Genomic DNA, 18,199 nt, shown 5'->3' on the forward strand with positions numbered 1-18,199 from the left:
GTTTGTGTGCGTGTGTCGCAGAGCGTGTGTACGTCGTGCGTGTGTCTGGCATGAGAGGGGGGGGTGGGGTGGGGGTTAATGATAGGCTGAAGCTACTGTACACACTCCACATACTGAACATACTGTACATATCTTATTAACTTGTTTGTTATGGATTCTTTGTTATTCATTATATATATAAAATTGGATTAAAAAAAAAAACAAGATCCTCTGGGCCTCAAAAAGCCCCAAGTTATCTTCACATATTTTAATTAACCACAATATTGTTAGAACTTTGTGCTGCTTATAGCATACAATATCAACTCTATTAGGTCCTACATCCTCCACCTTTTCCTGTTAAGCTATGATCCTCACATTTGATCAAATTCGATGGCTTGTACTGGAGCATTTGTATGCAAACTGTTGTACACATTATATCAATTCTAGTATATTTAAGTGTAATTTAGGTCATGGATTCTTTTTTCATTGGGCTCTTATTTCATAGCCACATATTTCAGAGCAAATCAAAGTGTAGCCATATAAATATCACAGTATACAAAAAGCAGTGAATGTCACAGCTGTGCTCTGTTTTGCCACAAGATGACAGCAAATATTTGCTGCATTAACTGAAGTGTGGAGGATCCATTTAAAATACTTGAAATTTCAGAGAGAGGAAAATGAACACTAGGTATCCACTAGGAATATGATAAACAGATCACATGTATGTAAAATATCTGACTGGATGTTGATCCTTCAGCCCAGAAAGGGAGCCGCACAGCGATGTTCATGCATACAAATGATTCAACAGAACCAAGATTATGGCCCACAAACTTGATGGTTTAACTAGACCAATTAATAAAATAAGGGCAGAGTAAACAATATGGGGACACAGGGAAACATCACTTATACAAGCCATTCATATGCAGCCAAGAATAAGGTGATGGCTGGATGCATGGTTGGATGCACAAAGTAGGCTATATGATTGTGACTACAATGAATTTCCTCATTCATTTCAATATTTAATCAAGACTACAATTGATTCTCTGTTAGCTCTCTAAACATAATCATAAAAAGCAGAAAAGCTGATATTGTTGTCAGTGTTTAATATGTTCAGTGTAAACATTTTGTCACCATATTGATAAAAACGTAACCCTGGGTGGAAGAAGTTGAGACAAAGAGGCTTTGCAGCACATATGCACAACATAATCACACATAAAATTCATGTATGTTTTCAGTGTAAACTTTCACTACAAATTCACCGACAAGGACGACTGCATGTGGTTTTGCAAAGGGTTGTCACACCTGCAAACCAACAGATGTGTAGGAGTAAAAGCAATCACACTGTCACTGACACTTATTGGTGAATATATTAAATCACCACAATTCAATCCAGTGATCTTCAACCCACATTTATGTTACATGTGAATGGAGTTACTTCACGTGATGTCTATTATTGTATTTGTATCATGTTATGTTAAGTGAAATGTCCAAAAACCACATCCACACAACTTTTCCTCATAAGAAACAAGCTCTTAGTATGACAAACATGTAAGTGGAGCTAAAAGGAAACACAACTCCAAATGAATGCTAATGTTGTTCATGTTGTTCATTTTTCTGTGCTGCCACTGATGGCCAAAAGTTCAATCCATGCAGTGTGTGAACAAGCAACAGTATTATGAGCCAGCTATCTTTACACTCCGCATTGTAAGTAAGATATACAGCAGGTAACACTATGGCAACTGTTCAAATAAGGACTAAACAATCTATCTCACAATACGGCTGGTTATGTAAGTGGATTCCTGCAGGTTGGTGTTAAAAAGTTCAAGAAAAGAAAGTTAGGGGCAATTTTAAAGAATGACATTAAAGAAAGAGAAAATAAAATGTTAATGCATCGTACATGTCTGACAAAATCTAAAATAAAGATTCAATATGTATAAAGCTCGGCACAAAAAAAACACCTGTAACACACATTCAGACTAAAGGTTTGTTTGAGTGTATTCAGAAAATCTGGTAAACACCGCACCCAAGCAGGCTTGCCTGGGCACAGGCCTTACGGAGAATGTATGAATTATTCTGTGTGACAAAAGCTAAGCTACAGTTTACTTAATGACTGGCTTTAACTACATGGTCTGTTTGCCAACCCATAGGTAAATTACGTGACTCCAAAAACATTTGCTTTTATATATATATATATATATATATAAATATATTTTGTAAATTACATTTATTAAAACAACGCAAACTGCAGACTACACAGTGAAAAGTACAGTCGCCAACCAGGAACACGACTTGGACTGAGAAGACTCCAGGAAAGCAAGAACAAAGAGGATCAATTTCCTGTAACTGTGATGAAGCTGCGATATTTGTTATGTGACTGTTAGACAGCATACAGAACATCTGAATCACAAGATGTTGACCCCTCAGTGGTTGACAAGTACTGCTGTTAAAAAACTGTTACAATTACAAGCTTCTGAACAGGGTTGCTACTCACACCGACTCTTTACATAAAAATTTCATGCCTTTTACTCTGGATGGGTAAAGAGTTTGACAGTCCCCTGTGCCATTTTTTCAGGTACCTTAAAATGAAAAACTTTGCCTTAAAAAACGATCCTGTCTTCCCGTCTCAAACTCCCACCAGGTGTTTGACCTTCTGTACTCACAGAGATGCTGCTATAAGCACACGTTAACACATGCGTGTATCAGATTTTTGATGTTTTGTGTGACCGTCCTTGGAGCATCTTAAAAAAATGGCAGCATGACTTTTATCAGAAGATTGCAGATAAGACTCATCCATTGAGATGATCCATACAACCTGACAAGGTTAAATCCAGTTTAAAATAGTTCACAAACTTTAGTCCACGTTTGAACCAAGTCAATTTGAATCTCTCTCGAGCCCATGCTGATGCTGTGGCCTTGTTGCTTTAGGCAAAACATCTCAGGCCAGTTTCACAAAGATAAACTTTGACTGTGGCTTACATATAACAAATAGTTGGACCTCAGATAGACGTCTAAATTCATCAGTTGCACAACGCAGTTTAGTTCTTGACTATCTTAAACCGGACTGTGGTACAATGAATTCTGGGTAAATTAAGACTTTTTTTCAAAATAAAGGAACCGCATATATCACTCAGATCCATTTACTGCAGCAAAAAATGTTTGTCCTTTGGAAGAATTCATCATTTACAAGGACATTGCTGTGGTCTCTAAAACCTCTTTCCCATCTCGTTGCTCTCTCCATAACGATGTTATTAAACCACAAATTGTGACCCATGCATGTTCCTGTTTTTTGGTGCTACTGGTCAGTGCAGGTGTCATTGATTGTTACCATGGTAATATTGGTCTTAGGCCTGAGTTAGTCTGTAGGTAAAGGTGTAGGCAAAATTGACTTGATTAATAAATATTAATAGATAACCACAACTTTGTACAATCATTGCAGTCGCTTTGTTAATGTGTTGGCCAGTCCTTCAGGGGATGGGATGGGTATGATGCGGGAACTTGAGGCTTTGAAATCATAAATAAATGTTTGAAAACCCAATATTAACATCTGAATATATAAATTGTAATTTTTTTTATCCTCTTTGGGATGAGCATTTAAAAGAGGTCAATTCTATTGCAAATCTGCTCTCAGACCATTATAAGATTTTACAGGATTACGATAAAAGAAAAAGCCCCATTGGATTTATTGTTAGAGAGTTGGCCAACAGGCTAAATACAGTTTGGGTCTGTCTGCTAATATGTTACGGCTGTGGCCTTGTGTAGGTTGAGCAAATTCATCTGACTGTTAAGGCCAATGTGGAATAAGGCTAGGCGTGGGTGAAACTCTGTATAGAGAGTCAGTAAGAGTCAGTTGTTCCACACCATGAATGGAGCCGAGTCATGTCTCAACAAGACCCAGCTTTTATACAATTGGAAATGGAAATTGTTCCTCAGATCTCTCTCTCTCTCACACACACACACACACACAGACACACACACACACTCCAATATTATAATTAAATTTAAAGGTCATATTTATTTTTTATTAAACTTTGAAGCCACTCTCAGGCAAATGCATGGTGAAAATGGAAACAGTTGGTACATGATATTAATGTGGATTTTTTTTTTTTAAATGATTCAACCTTCGTGTGCAATTAACTCTCACTATCTCTGCTCTTGCTTTTTACGGTGTACATACTATAAATTTAAATCATAAAGTTGAGGTTTGTTTAATTACACTCCAAACGACCCCTCCTCCCTCTCTCCCACCCACTTTTGTTGACTGGCTCAGTCGGTTACGTAACACATTTATGCCTCGCGCACGTGGCCACAGCCATAATAGACGGCAATATGTGGACGGATTAAACATTACCATCGACCCAGTGATCATAGCGTCCACACGTAACCCCACATAATACCTTTGATGCGGACATTAAAGGGCGAAGTCGAGGGGAAATTCTGGTTAAATAATGGATTTTTTTTCCCAGCAATAGACAAGACTCGCCAAGACGGATTCCTCAGCTCGACACGGGTCCTCTCCGTCTCAACCATAGAAATAATCCACAATGAAAGCAGACTGTGGGAAGGGAACAGGGCAACGTGTTTGCTCATAACTAGATCTGACTGTTCACTCAGTGACTGTACTGTGTTTTCATCTTTGCTTGTTAAAAAAACAACAACACACCGAGTAGTTTCTTTCATTTCCTTAGGCCTTGTGGAAAATGACATTTCACATTTATCTCAGAGGAAGAAGCTGCACATGTGAGCAACACCGATTTAAAGCAAATAATATTAAGCAAATATTAGTATTTCTGCCACAGAACTACTGACCATTAAAATATATTCTGAATAATAAAATCAAATTAAGAACATAATGTACATAGGCTACATAAATGCACTTTAACCCATTTTTATTCATACCAGATCTCCCTGAACACATTAATGGTATTAGGTATATTTATTGCTCTCCCCCCTATATGGTGTCATCATGCCCTCACCAGATTACTGACCACTACTACTCTCTCTCTCTCTCCCTCTCCTTCCCTGTCTCACGCTACCCCTCCACCACCCCCACCCCTCCTCCTCTCCTTCATCCCAAAGCTGTCATCCTGAGCAGTGCTGAGACGACGGCTCAATTCCTAAACGCCCGGATGAGAGCAGCAGGCGACACACAGGGCAACATGGTCGCATGAGTCGGCCGAGTCGAGGGCAACCATTCCGGGGGGACGACAGCCACTGCTGGAATCTGTGACATTTTCGACGCAACCCACGCAGAACGGTTCTGGGAAAATACAGGCAGAGATAGAGGCGTGGAGCCGAGGAGGAACAACACATTTCCCCCTCTTGCGGTGTCCTATTTCGTCGGTAAGTATATTTTGTCAGGCAAAAAAAAAAAAGAAAAAAAACCCGCTGCCCCTGTGTCTTTTACCCGTCGACGGGGTTTCTGTCCTGTTTATCCACTTTCCTTGCGCATTTCTTTGTGGTGAGCGTCCGTGCGGGGCTGCATTTACGGAGGACCGGGCCTGGTAAGTGTGAATACAGCGTAAAGTACAAATGTCTGTGTACTGAAATCAGCTGCTGCAGCTCCTAACCGCTTGTTCTCGTTCAGCTTTGACAGACATCACTACTAAATGCTGCATTTCGCCACAAGTGGCTACATGTCGTGTTAGTGTGCTCGTACTTATTGTTGCCACCGATCGCACACAACTAAATGAGTGAGTCGAGCTGCCGCTACACGTGTGTGACTCCACATCCGATATCACAATAGCACCGAATCAGATCCACTGTCTGGTTCATTCCACCGGTCTGAACCAGTGTGGGGGAAAGGCTGTGAAAGCCAAGCGGAGGCGAAGTGCTTGGCCCGGTGAGCCGCTTTCAACGAGGGTCTAATCATTTGACTGTTAATCACGCGAGTTCATTTCACTCTGTTGAGCTTTTCGTGCGCAGAGCAGACACTGTTTGACGACAAGGCGGGTCGACAACCGGGCATGCGCAGTGTGCACAAACACTACCGCCCCATTGCCCAATGATAATAAGTTAGGGGACACTGTCCCAGACATCTCAGAAGTGCTTCAGGTCACTTCCCCAGTCTCCAACAAGGACTCAAGGGTCCAGGCTTTTTTATTGTCACTGTGCTGGTGTGTCTACCTTGATATTTTACCTGTAGATGGTTTCATAATTTCTGTTGCACAACTTACCCTAACCCATGCGGCACAAGGAAATAAACCTGTTCACCATGGCAATTATTGCAGCATACACTGTTTTCCTGCTATTGAGGCCCCATCTGCTTTTTCAGGGTGAGCCTCTTCCTTTGTCACAGTGACAGATAACAAGAATTATCACAAACACTGGAACATATGCACAGCGGACATACAGGGTTAGGATGTTGTGGAAAGAATAACAGGAAAACCCGGCAAAATAATTCAGCTGTGGTTGGAGGAAGTATTCAGACCATTTACTTCGGTAAAAGTAGAGATGCAGCATAGTAGAATTGTAGTCTGGTAGTGAAAATGTTAAGTGTAATTAGCAAAATGTGTATTTTAAGTGTCAAAGGTGAGAGTGTAGGTCAGTTTAGGAATATGGCCCATGGGAGTGTTATGATTACTGTTTAGATTAATGTGTAAGTGTTACTTTATGTTACTGTTGTTAGTGTGAAGAAGCATAAAATGGAATAAATCAAGTTAAGCACAAGTACCTCAAATTACCTCAGTACCAAAGTAAATGTGTTAGTCGCCGTTCATTGTTGTGATGCAGATAAGGGTGCTGAGTTAAGACGTTCACACGTATTTACTGTGTGGAATATGTCAAACGCAGTCTTCCGATTATGTCATTTATATTTCACATACTCCACGCTGAAGATATCTTATCCTATCGCCTACATAGGCAGTGGAAGCACATAGCATTCCTGGCGGCTGGAATGGGGTGTTTGAGTTAATGATTGATTTCCATACTGTGATAAGAAAGAGAGAGAAAGAAGACGAATGCTGGTGGTCTGTGACAACCTCGTGTGTTTTACTTGTTTTCTTCCACTTCCACTGTAACATCAGTTACAGCTTTACACAGCAGGGGCTCATTAACTGGAACAACCAAATACACTGATTGTTGTATCTCGTCTAGCCATAAGGGCTATAAGGCTGATATGATAACATATTGCGATAAGATAGACAGATTAATGACTTCCCTCTTTTTACACACCTTTATGCTTTATGTGAACAGGACTGCACAGTCTGGGCCTTCTGTTATTTCAATGATAAGGACAGTGTCTGCGTCCTCTCCCATCCCTCCCCTTTGTTTAAAAAAAGCACCCACCTCTCTCTGAAGTGTGCTTTAGTAATAATGAAGTGGTGCTGCAATTTATTTGCAGCCCCTCACACCCTTCACCCATGTTCATACCCTAGATACACCCTTTTTGAGTAACTCCTGAAGAGTAGCCAGCCAGCCTAGAAATGGCCTCTAAGCTTACTCCACTGGTTTCACATGGTCATGCAGGGATTTATTAAAAAAAATAAATTTAAAGTTCTTTAAGCACCCACACGGTTTAATCTCCTGTTTTGCATTTGAAGCCATCTGACTTGCAGAGGGATCCTACTTTCCAAGAAACCTGACAGTTAAAGTTGTGTGTGTCGAACCCCAGCAAGTCTCTCTGCAGTGATGCTGTCACCAGACAGAAAAGCTGTACTGTTGTTGCCCTCCTTTTGACTGAGCCTTAATTAAATTTTTCTATCACTACGGTGTGGAATTAAGGTGGGTTCACAGAAAAGATAAGGACAGATCCAATTTATATTTTGACTGTACTTTGACCTGCCCTTTATGAGTGTAATCCTTTTGGAAAAAAACCCAAAACAATCGAGGCAGAGTGATTCACACTTAATTGCTGGTTCCGTGGCGACAGGGTGCAGCCACAGCTTAGACCACACCGTCGATAGAGTCTCTCTTTTATGTGAACCCTTAAATCCAAATGCTTCATAACAGTAACAGACTGGTGCATATTTAAACAGCAGTTTAAGTCAGACAGCTTAAGATTGTGTCTTGGAAGTTCTGTGTTGGTGATGGCTGTCAGTGGAGGGGTGGGGTCGGGGTGGAGGTGTTTTTGTATGGACGGAAGAAGCATGTGTACATTGTGTAATGTTTTCATGTTCAACAAGATGCTGAGAAAGCTGCGTCAGACCAGTTTTCAGGGAGGTGTGTACTTTCCCACTGCATGTGCACTAGCACTTTACTGTTTCTAAGAACTTTCTGCCATCCATGACTCCACCTTTCGTTCCAGGTCAATGTTAAATTCATCGTAGGCCTCTCACTCCGCGACGAGAATGTCCTCTATGAGCGGGCAGGTCACGCCACATTACTTCACAGCCTCCTTCTGTGCAGGGTGTCCCTTTTTCTCAAACACGCATATATGCTGTGTTTTCTGTATTGGATTTCTGCACACAGTGAGGCAGGATTAATATTCAAGGCGTTATACATGATTGCAAAGGTCTGATGCACTCTGTGATGTCATATAAGACACAGAAAAACAGCAACTTATATAAAATGCTCATACCAAGATCAAATAGCTCATCGAAAGAGTAAGCAGTTAATTTTCTCTCAAGTGATTATTTGATGATCCAACTCAACGTTTCAGTTCTGCATTGCAATTCCTTGTTACTCATCATTGGACATGTATATCTACAATATGTCACTATTGCATGTAGTGCTGCAACTAACTATTATTTCATTATTGCCATTTTTCAATTGTTAAATCTATAAAACCTCAAAAACGTAGAAGTAAAAAAAAAAAAAAGTCCAAAACCCAGGAATTTTCAGTTTACATTGAGACATGACAAAGAGAGAAAGAAGCAAATCCTCTCATTTGAGAACCTAGAACCAGAAGATGTGTTCACTGTTTTTGCTTTAAAAATGACTTAAACGGTTTAACAGTTATCAAAATACCAGATTCATTTTTCCATTGGTCAACTAATAGATTAAGCAATGAATCATTTTAGCTCTATCTGGGTGAATTATTGTTTTAGCTGTAGTTTGAGACTGGTGGTCAGACCAAGCAAGCAATCTGGAGACCTCAACACGGGCTCTCAGATCTTTCACTGTTATGATTAAAGGTTGACCAAATTCTTTGTTGATTAATCAAAAAAACAATAAAAAGATTAATCATTAATGAACATAATTGTTAGTTGCTGCCCTACAGTGTAACATAGAAGCTGCCAGCATAACTGATGCCAGACCTTTTGCTCTGATCTGATGTTTTGTCTTAAAGAAAGAGGTCAGAAATATTATTTTCCAGCACAGTCGGCTGTTGAAGCTACAATAGGGAAAATCTGGAAATCAAGCTAGCGCTAGCACAAGACTCAAAAGCAAAACGCCCTTGGTGCGAGATGAGTAGTTGACCAGAAGCAAGTTCATGAATTGATTGACAGCCATGAGCTCCGACCCCTGACTTTGGCCTTCTCTGATTGGTTAGAAGGGCAAGGCTCGCTGCGACACTTCAGAAGGGAATGTCACTGCACTTACGCCAGTCTGTTCATCAAGTCTGGGTCACAGAAGGAAAAAAGTTACATACTGTAGCTTTAAGCGCAGAGCGCATTCAGAACACATTTTCTAACAAAAAGAAGAAATGGCCTTGGTCTCTGCAGAGCGCCACAAAAGGGAAGAAAGAAAATTAAATGTATAGAAAAGGCGCCGCAGTCTGTTCTGGTTTCCATGACGGTAGGGCCCCGTGCGGGCTGGCCCTTCTGCCAGTGGGTGTGTCTGTGTCTCTGTGGGCGGAGGGGCAGTTGGCACCAGGGCTGGCAGTGTCACAGTCAGAGAACAGTCTGTCTCTCTGATCGGCCCACCTCGCCCTCAGAGCACAATCACACTGTTATGTCTGAGGCCTCCTTCGCCATGGCAACATCACATGATAGCACTGAAAGAGTGGGAATCTTCATGCTGTGTGTGTGTCCGTGTGTGTGTGTGTTACAGCACCAGCATTGCTTAATCCACGTTACAGCTTAAAACCTGATTAAGCATGTCATTGATCAAGCGGAGCTGATAACGTGCCTTCTCATTTTTTATTGGCAAAGGTCAAAGCAAAGCACAGAGAAGAGCGGGAAAAGGTTGGCATGTGAGGGTTCTTGTTGATGTTGCTGTTGGGAAAAGGAAATGGAGAGGAGTGCACATTAAGCAAGCTGCTAGCTGTCAGTGATGGGAGATAGAGGCTGAAAACAAATGGAGGAAACTTGAGAAAAGAGGTTTTCAGACATCACAGTTCCGTGAGTCTCCTGATGATTTAATTTCACTGTTTAAAGCCTGGGAAAATAATCCAAACCATTTCAGCTCTTAATTAGACTACTTTCAGATCTGCCCCAGCATTTAACCAGATCTAAGTTGTCTGGACACAAAAATACTTGAGGCTGCGTTTATACACTTAAATATTTGTGGTTTTTTACACATGTATATGTGTGCAGCTGGTTTCAGGGAACTCCTGTCTAGTGGCCAGTTTATAACCGATAAAAACGCTGCCATCCCATAATGCTTGCCTGTCTTCCTGTTACCAATGTCACGCAGGCCTGCATTCTTCTATGACCAAAAAATGAGCCGTAATAGCTCCTTCTGACCGACACGTCTTCACTGAATGATTGTGGTATTTTTTACGGTTTCTTCTGTCTTCTTGACAAATATCAGCATTTACAGTGAACACTGACTCAGTTATTTAATCATGCTGGTTTCCTGTTAGTTTTCCCGTCTTGGTTGCTTTGAAAAGACCCTCCCTTAAGTTGGGGAGGGTGACACATACGTGGAAACCTCTACTCTTTCAGTTGTGGCCTCCTTCAAGACAAAGCCTCTGGATTCCTACTAGACGATGTTGCTAATGACTGTTTTACCTGACGAGTAAATGGAAATTCAAATTTAGACCAGTTGACTTGTAGTAAGAAAACACTCAGAAAACAGTCAAAATTGCCACGATGATGAGCTGAGTTACCTTTTCAGACAGAGCGGGATGACGGCGTCTTTGGATCATCGATGTCAAACTTTCCAATTTGCTTGTTTACAACATTGGGGCATTAGCGCTGGGAGAATGGAGCAGCTGTCTGTGGGGGGGCTGTAGCCCCAGCTAGTGGCCGGCATCTGCGTAACATCTAAGACACAACAGTTAATTGGTGTTGTACATTAGTAAAATATTAATAATTAGTTTAACCCACTTGTATTTCTGATACCGACTAGTGGGGGTAGCCACGTTTAATCAGTCAACTAATCGCACACATCCCTAATTCTTATCACGCAAAAGGAAACCCATGCCACCTTCCTTTCATATGTAAACAATTAGTCATTTAATACCCTAGTTAGCGCATGACTGCTTGTTTTACATCGTTTTCTCTGACCTGTTGTGGGATTTTGGCCTCGTTTGTGCTCTCCACTCGGGCCATGAGAGCCGTTTTGTAGTGTCTCTGGTGGCCTTCTGTAAGCGGCAGGGTCTGTATCAAAGCACTGTCACACAGAGCGCCTCTTGTTTGGGTGCTGGCCTGGTGTTAACTATGCTAATGACAGGCTCACTGCTGAACTGTGAGGCATTGTGGTTTTATTTATGGTAGGTAGAATGGACATTATTTCCCTGTTCTCCTCATTCAAGTACATTTGTCCACGAGCACCCACGGCTTGTTTGATGAGTCATAATGTTGCCGCTAAAAGTTCGGGTCAGTTTGAGGTTTTGGAAAATGTTTGATGGCAAAACACGAGAGGAAATACTGAAAGAAGCATGGGAAAAGTTATTCTTGGCATGTGAGATGATGTCATGTCAAGTGAGTGGCACATTTTGTCATTTTTGTGCCTAGTGGATACAAATCTATGACCCTGTTAACTACAAATTGCCTCCAAATTACCAGAGATCTACTCTCACACACTGTGGGTGGGCTGTGCGAGATTGAAGAAAAAGGCCTTTGTATGGATCGCTTCTGCCCCCTTTGTTGTTTAACTTTTAATAAGACATAACTTACTGTTCTCATAATTCTTTTTCTCTCTTAAATGTTTAGACTGGTAATTCTGCATGACACAACAAGTAGCTGATCTAGAAAAAAGGGCACTTTCCTGGAGATTGATCACAATTTTGTGATTATGTGTGAACATGAACTTCTTGTGTGTAAATATTTTGTCACATGATTGTACACACATAACCTTTTTTAAACCTTTTTTTCATGTTCTCTAATGGGAAAATGGGGCTCAGGCATGTTTTGTACATGTGAGAGCTCTTCTGAGTTTGTAGAAATCTTGTTGTTTGAACAGGTGTGAGCTCACGTGTACATTTTAACTCGGCTCTCGTAGTTCTGCACCAGAGAGTAGTGAAGGGTGTGACAAGCCTCAAGAGATGAATGATGAACCTGTCTGTGCTGGTCCTTGCTGTTATGTTGATAAAGTTACCGCCTATTTGCATTTGATTGTATGCTGGGGCAGGGCTCCATGTAAGGATGAGCAGCTGGCTGACTGGTCACTGCACACACTCATGTGACACTGCTATTTCTAGCCAAATCATTCCTTCTCTCTACTGCCTTTAGCAACAAGAGCGAGTGGTGGATATGTGACACCTCAGAAAGCAGCGAGGGCTGGAAGGTGGGGGCAGTTTGTCAGATAGAGTCTGGTGGGATCTCTCCAGAGGCCACCTTGCAGGGTGTGGATAAGCTAGGTAGAACAATGGCATGCTGGGCAATTGACTTTCAGAATGTCGCCACAAATCTGTCATTTGTCCAATAATGTTTGCACTGTTGTTTTTTTTGTTTTTTGTTTTTGTAGTGGACACACTCAAAATAAACACATGCACTCTTGGCTGACACAATCCATCATGGCTGCTGACAGGATGTCAAAAGATCAGATGATTCTGATGCAATATGTTTTTTTTCTGAGTTCTTGCTTGGCTGCTTACATAACAAACCAAAATATAATAGTTTTCATTCATTTTTCTCTTATCTCGAATGGCAATTTAATGGATTAGTATACTCACTGTGACATTGGCTTCCCAAATCAAACAATCAGGAATAAAACTCTTAGTACCCTCAGCTGACCTGTATGTCCTTACCGTAATTGAAGATCTCTGCTGGCATGCTTGCAATTTGTACTTCTGGTATTGATAACCCAGGTTTCTCGCGGAGTGCTGATCAGTGACATTACCATATTTGGTTAAGAGGGTGGGGCTTACTTGTCAACACATTCTCGCTCTGTCATGGTACATGATTTCTGGGGTGGTAGTTTTGCTGTTGTCAAGCCCATTTTAGAAAAATGTATGAAGCAATATTGATAACAAAACCTCCAATCAGTGTGATCAGTTAAAGGGACACCTCAGGGTTATGTAACATCTCTGGTGCTGACCAGACTGGTCCATCAGTAAGTAAATCATGTAAATTATATCCTTTATAATTACATGTAATTGTATAGTGTTGAGGAAATAATACTGTGATCAGATATGATGATTGCACTGATTCATGCCCTAAAGCTCTAACGAGCAGAGACCGCCTTACACAGTAGTATTAGGGGGCAATTCTTTTCTGTTGAAAGAAGAATTAATCGAGGTATTCAAACTGAGCGGAGGATTGTATAATTGGTAAATTGTATAATTGGTCTTCTTTCGCTATGATAGTCCATAATAGAACCGTTTTGGAACGGAGTCTAGAAAATGCACTGGCACCAAAAATACTCCTGTACTACAAGACACCCTGGGGAAAACGCTAAAAAGTAGAATGTGTGCAGAATAAATGGGGTCCTGTCCTTGTGCAAAGATGCTGTTCTAGGGTAATGTCAGGCCAGTAAACTATGGGAGACAGGGATTAAATATCATTGAATATCCCCAGGGTTCCCTGTACTGAACAGGTGATGACATATTCATAATGTTTCACACATTCCCATCCCTGCTATGGCTACACAGTGAGTGACCCCACCACCACCCCAGTAATGCTGAGAGGGCTTACCCAGTATGAACTGTGGTCACAAAACCTGTCAACATACCCTTTACACATAAACACTTCTGTTTGTGACTCGCAAAATATACGATAATTTGTTTTCCTTTGCCCAGGGCTGAACTGTTAACCATTTTTATATTGAAATTGCCAACCAGAGTCTGGTTTTCAAATTTTAAGCTGCAATTTTAATTATAACTTACATTATTAGCGGTGTCTGAATAAGCTGTGAAATGAAAGTTCAAGGAGGTTTATAAAAAAAAAAAAAAAAGATTTAAGACTAAAGATTGTGTCCTTGCTGTTCTTAAAAGACCGACAGAGTGGTGTGTCTTTTTGTGAATAAAGCTCGCAGGTAGTTGGCCAGCTGCAGTGACAGACAGCTGATGGACAGCGATGTCTGACTCTCCCTGTCATGCCGTTGTTTCATGCTCAACACCTGAAAAGCTCTGACTTGAGACCTGCAGGGGTTTGGGGGCTGTGAGGCGGTCAGTTCTGTCAACCTGTGAAGCTAACGTTGAAGTTAGCTTAAGCAGCTAAAGTGAAGAGCTGTCAACATTAAGTGCCTGAGCAGCAGTTTATTGTAACGTTGGTTGTTAACTGTAAACTTAGTTCAGTCAGTCTACATTTGGGTCATGGGAGGAGCAACAACATGGGGACAGCTTACTTCTGACTAACTTGATCCACTTTAATGTCTGCTTCCACACAAGGACAACTGAGCACCTACAGCCGTCATACATCACCTCACTGCCTTACATCACATCACTCCGCCGATCTTAGCCATCACTGACTTTACAGGCAAAGTGGATAATGTAGTTTCAAATCTAAGTTAAGGGACAGAATACGTTATATATGTACTGTCTCTCTGCTGTAGTTACCATTACTTCAATTATTCCAATTCTCTCAACAAACCTGAGATAATGTACAAAATAAATCTTAACAGAAATAAATCTCATCTTACATTATCATTACTATAAGTGGCCAAATGTGTAACTTTCATCAACCAATATAAAGCCAATTTTGAATGTTAAGATTTCAGTTTTTGTACAGAAAACTAGGCAAGTTGACTTTTGTCTAACTGTCTGAACTATGGGAGGTCCTCACCAACAAACATCTGCATCATTTTATATAATAATATAGAAACACGAGAGGTTTGTGGTAAACTGGGTAAAGTCAAATCTTGTTGATGTAAACCACAAATGGCTCGGATGGTTTATTTCTAGAAAACAATAGCAATTTAAAATAGATATTTTCCTCGAATCGACATTAATTTCCAGGAAGAGGCTAAAAGCTGCTGATTTGTTTGCCACAGTCTGAAACTCTCACTGTTTGTTCTAATACAACTTTACCTCGCTTCTTATTATGTTCTTATGCGTGGCAGTGAAGGGGAAAATTGAAACTTGGGAGTACAGCGACGATGTTTCTAGCTGAAGACACAAAGTGATCTGGTCACTTTTAATTCTGCTTTAATAGAACAATGTTTCATGTCACGCCAATGACTAGCTCGTTAAAAAGTCATGTCTGGGATGAAATAAAATTTACAAGTGTAGTTAAAGTGGTGGATCATTTTAGTAGAGGCAGTTGTGTATCAGCAAGTTTTTAATGAGAACAACTGTAGCCTTGCAGGAGGTGCAGTAAGAGAGACAGCAATAATTTTCTTTCTGTGACAAATAGAATATGTGGTTTATTTAGACTTTAAATGATATCCATAGCAGTGAAAATACTTCACTCCATGCATTAAGATTTTCTAGTGGTATATATGAGGAAAAAACGAGGGCGGGTTGAGCTTCACTGTGCCTCCTCCTGGTGGGGCAAGATGACGTTCTGATTTGAGGCGATGGGTGGAAAAAGTCTCAAGGAAATGATTTTTCCCAACAGGATTAAAGGTGACCCAGGCAAGCCCACCCTCCTCCGCGTCTACCCTCCATTACCGGAACACCAGCAGACCACTTGTCACAACGAGTTTCCTTCAGCGTCTAGCATGCTGCGACAGCACTCAGACACAAAGAAAGTAGCACATGTCACACACAGCCTCAAACGATGCTGTCCCCAAAAATATCTGTCTCAGTGGTCAGTGCAACAGCTGCATTCAAACACTTTTTTCTGATGGTCTGAAATAGTGGTGTTTTGTTTTGTAGGCAAGCAGACAGACAGAACTAGAGTAATAACATAGACATTTTGCCTGTGAAGAGAATTCATTTCAAAGTTCTTGATTACATTACAAGCGCTGATTTTGTTGACTATCGAAGGATTTAGTTTTACAGTACTTGTATCGTAAATGAGTCCGACTGAAACCTGTTTTTCCAACTTGCCTCACCACTCCTTCAAGTACAGTACAGTCTGCTAGTGTTCAACCCAACCTGCAAACATGTGATAGATAACGCTGGTCACACAGTGTGCACTCTGTAATGTTAAGATTAACTCATTCATGCTTCAGCAGTTGTAACAGCATCGATCTATGTCCCCCTGCCGTGCAATATTTTTACTCAATTGACAATCCTGGATTCAAGATTGTGATTTTTTTTTTTTCTTTTTCTTTTTTTTTTGGCGGTGAACAAATTTGTTCACAGGTTGATGTTGTCAGGAACCTGCCTGTGGACTGTTGAGTTTCTACATTTTTTTTTTCAACCGTTTTGGGAGTTTATATAGTTGAGAAATCTGTCGGCTAGAATTGTTGCAGATTATAATATCTCCATGGCTCAAAAAGTCCAACTACAATCAACTTGGAGGGTTGTCACTAGTTTGTTGCATCTGTGTTGGTTTATCTCCATTGCTTCTCCTCAGGGATTCATTGTTGAGTAAACATTATAAAGACAGAAATACCTTCCCTAGAGGGAATACAACATACAGTTCATCTCCCATGGTGATGGCATGCTATGCTGAATTCCCCAACAGTTTACGCTTTACGGTATTATTTTCAAACCAGCTTTCAGCTCCATTTCCCTCCGTTTTTTCATACCAAAACACTACCTTTACTTTAGTGAGGATAAGCTTTGTGTTAATATAGTACACAGTAAACAAAATTAAGATTGAAACTTTTTTTAATTTGATGTGGATATAATTCAGTGTTGACTTTCAATGCCAAGCCCCTAATTTTAAGGTTGTTTTTTCTATCAGTTGCAAATTTGAAAATAAATGTCCCCCTTGTGAGACCCCTTGATGCGATTAAGGCCTACTGCTGAAGTCGTCATGTGAAATCCCCCTCCCGCAGTGCCATTCTTGCAGCTCATTCTGCGGCCTATCGTCGACAGCTAATGCTAGCAGCACGTTTTTGAGCATTACTCTTAGTTTTCACCTAGAATAACAGCGCCGGGGTAATCTGCTGACACAGTGACTCGCAGGCCTAATCCCACCAGCCTCGTGTCTTTTCTTCCGCTGTAAGTGTAGGCTATGTACGCTAAGGTTAAATGCTGGTTAATGCAGTTTGTGTGCGTGTGAATGCAGTGTGTGTGTGTGTGTGTAATGTGTGCATGCATATGTTGTCTGTACAGAGGCTTGGCATTCCTGCAAAGAGGTGGCAAAGCACAGGACCCCATGTTCCCCCACCGCCGCCACGTCCACTGCTACGTGCGCACAGCAGCAGGTCTAATCAAAGCACTCCATAATACTGTTAGCTGGGTCATGTGCTAGAAGCCAGGATTAAGAGCAGGAGGGCACAGGCCACTAGATCCAGCTTAGGAGGCAGCGTTCTCGCTCTCTCTTTCCCTTTTTCTCTCTCTCTCTCTCTCTCTCTCTCTCTCTCTCTCTCTGTCTGCCTCTCTCTTTTTGCTTCTGTGCTCATCTTTTCACCTCACGTGGGGACGCAGCCATTCAAGGTCACGAATGTCCATTATACTGTAGTGAGACACACAGTGAATAGAAACAAACACATCTCCATACTATACTATGGCCGATTTAAAAAAAAAACCCCAATGTTTGTGTAGCCACTCCCCCCCCCCCCCCTTTACTCAATGAATTTGCTCCTTTTTTTCCTGAAATCTGTCCACAGACACTTAATACTGTCACGCAGTGAACCCGTGTCCACATCAATGCAGATATGTTCAACTCTGTTTATGTGTCTAATTGTGTCCTTCCTTAACCTTTCACCACATGCTGTTCCACTGGCAGCGCGCTCGCACTGTGTAGAACTTTCCCAGACAGCTGGCACTTCTTTTCAGTCATTGTGGCCATTTTCAAAGAGACAGACCTGTCATCAAAATGAGCACATTGAAGTACAATACACAGCAGAGTGCCTGGAAATGTATTCTGTGTTTTTATATTTGTAATTTATCTGGATCCTTTTGCATAGATCTGTTTTTACTTTACTACTCTTTACTTTTTCTGTCCATCAGTGT

The 18,199-nt window shown here is 41.1% G+C and overlaps 1 protein-coding gene across 2 annotated transcripts in view; it reads left to right on the forward strand.

The window, feature by feature from the left end:
- The first annotated feature begins 5,068 nt into the window (after nucleotides 1-5,068).
- Nucleotides 5,069-18,199, forward strand: part of slc20a2 (solute carrier family 20 member 2) — a 47,428-nt gene continuing 34,297 nt past the window's right edge. Inside the window, exon 1 of one of the 2 annotated variants that reach the window (XM_022765175.1) lies at nucleotides 5,069-5,319. The gene's annotated coding sequence lies outside the window, so the exon portion shown is untranslated. Of the gene's footprint in view, nucleotides 5,320-5,443; nucleotides 5,481-18,199 lie in introns of those variants that run through there. The other variant, XM_022765176.1, reaches the window with a different exon arrangement.

Source organism: Seriola dumerili, unplaced genomic scaffold, assembly GCF_002260705.1.
Source record: "Seriola dumerili isolate Sdu_G_001 unplaced genomic scaffold, Sdu_1.0 BDQW01000668.1, whole genome shotgun sequence".
Taxonomy (NCBI): Eukaryota; Metazoa; Chordata; class Actinopteri; order Carangiformes; family Carangidae; genus Seriola; species Seriola dumerili.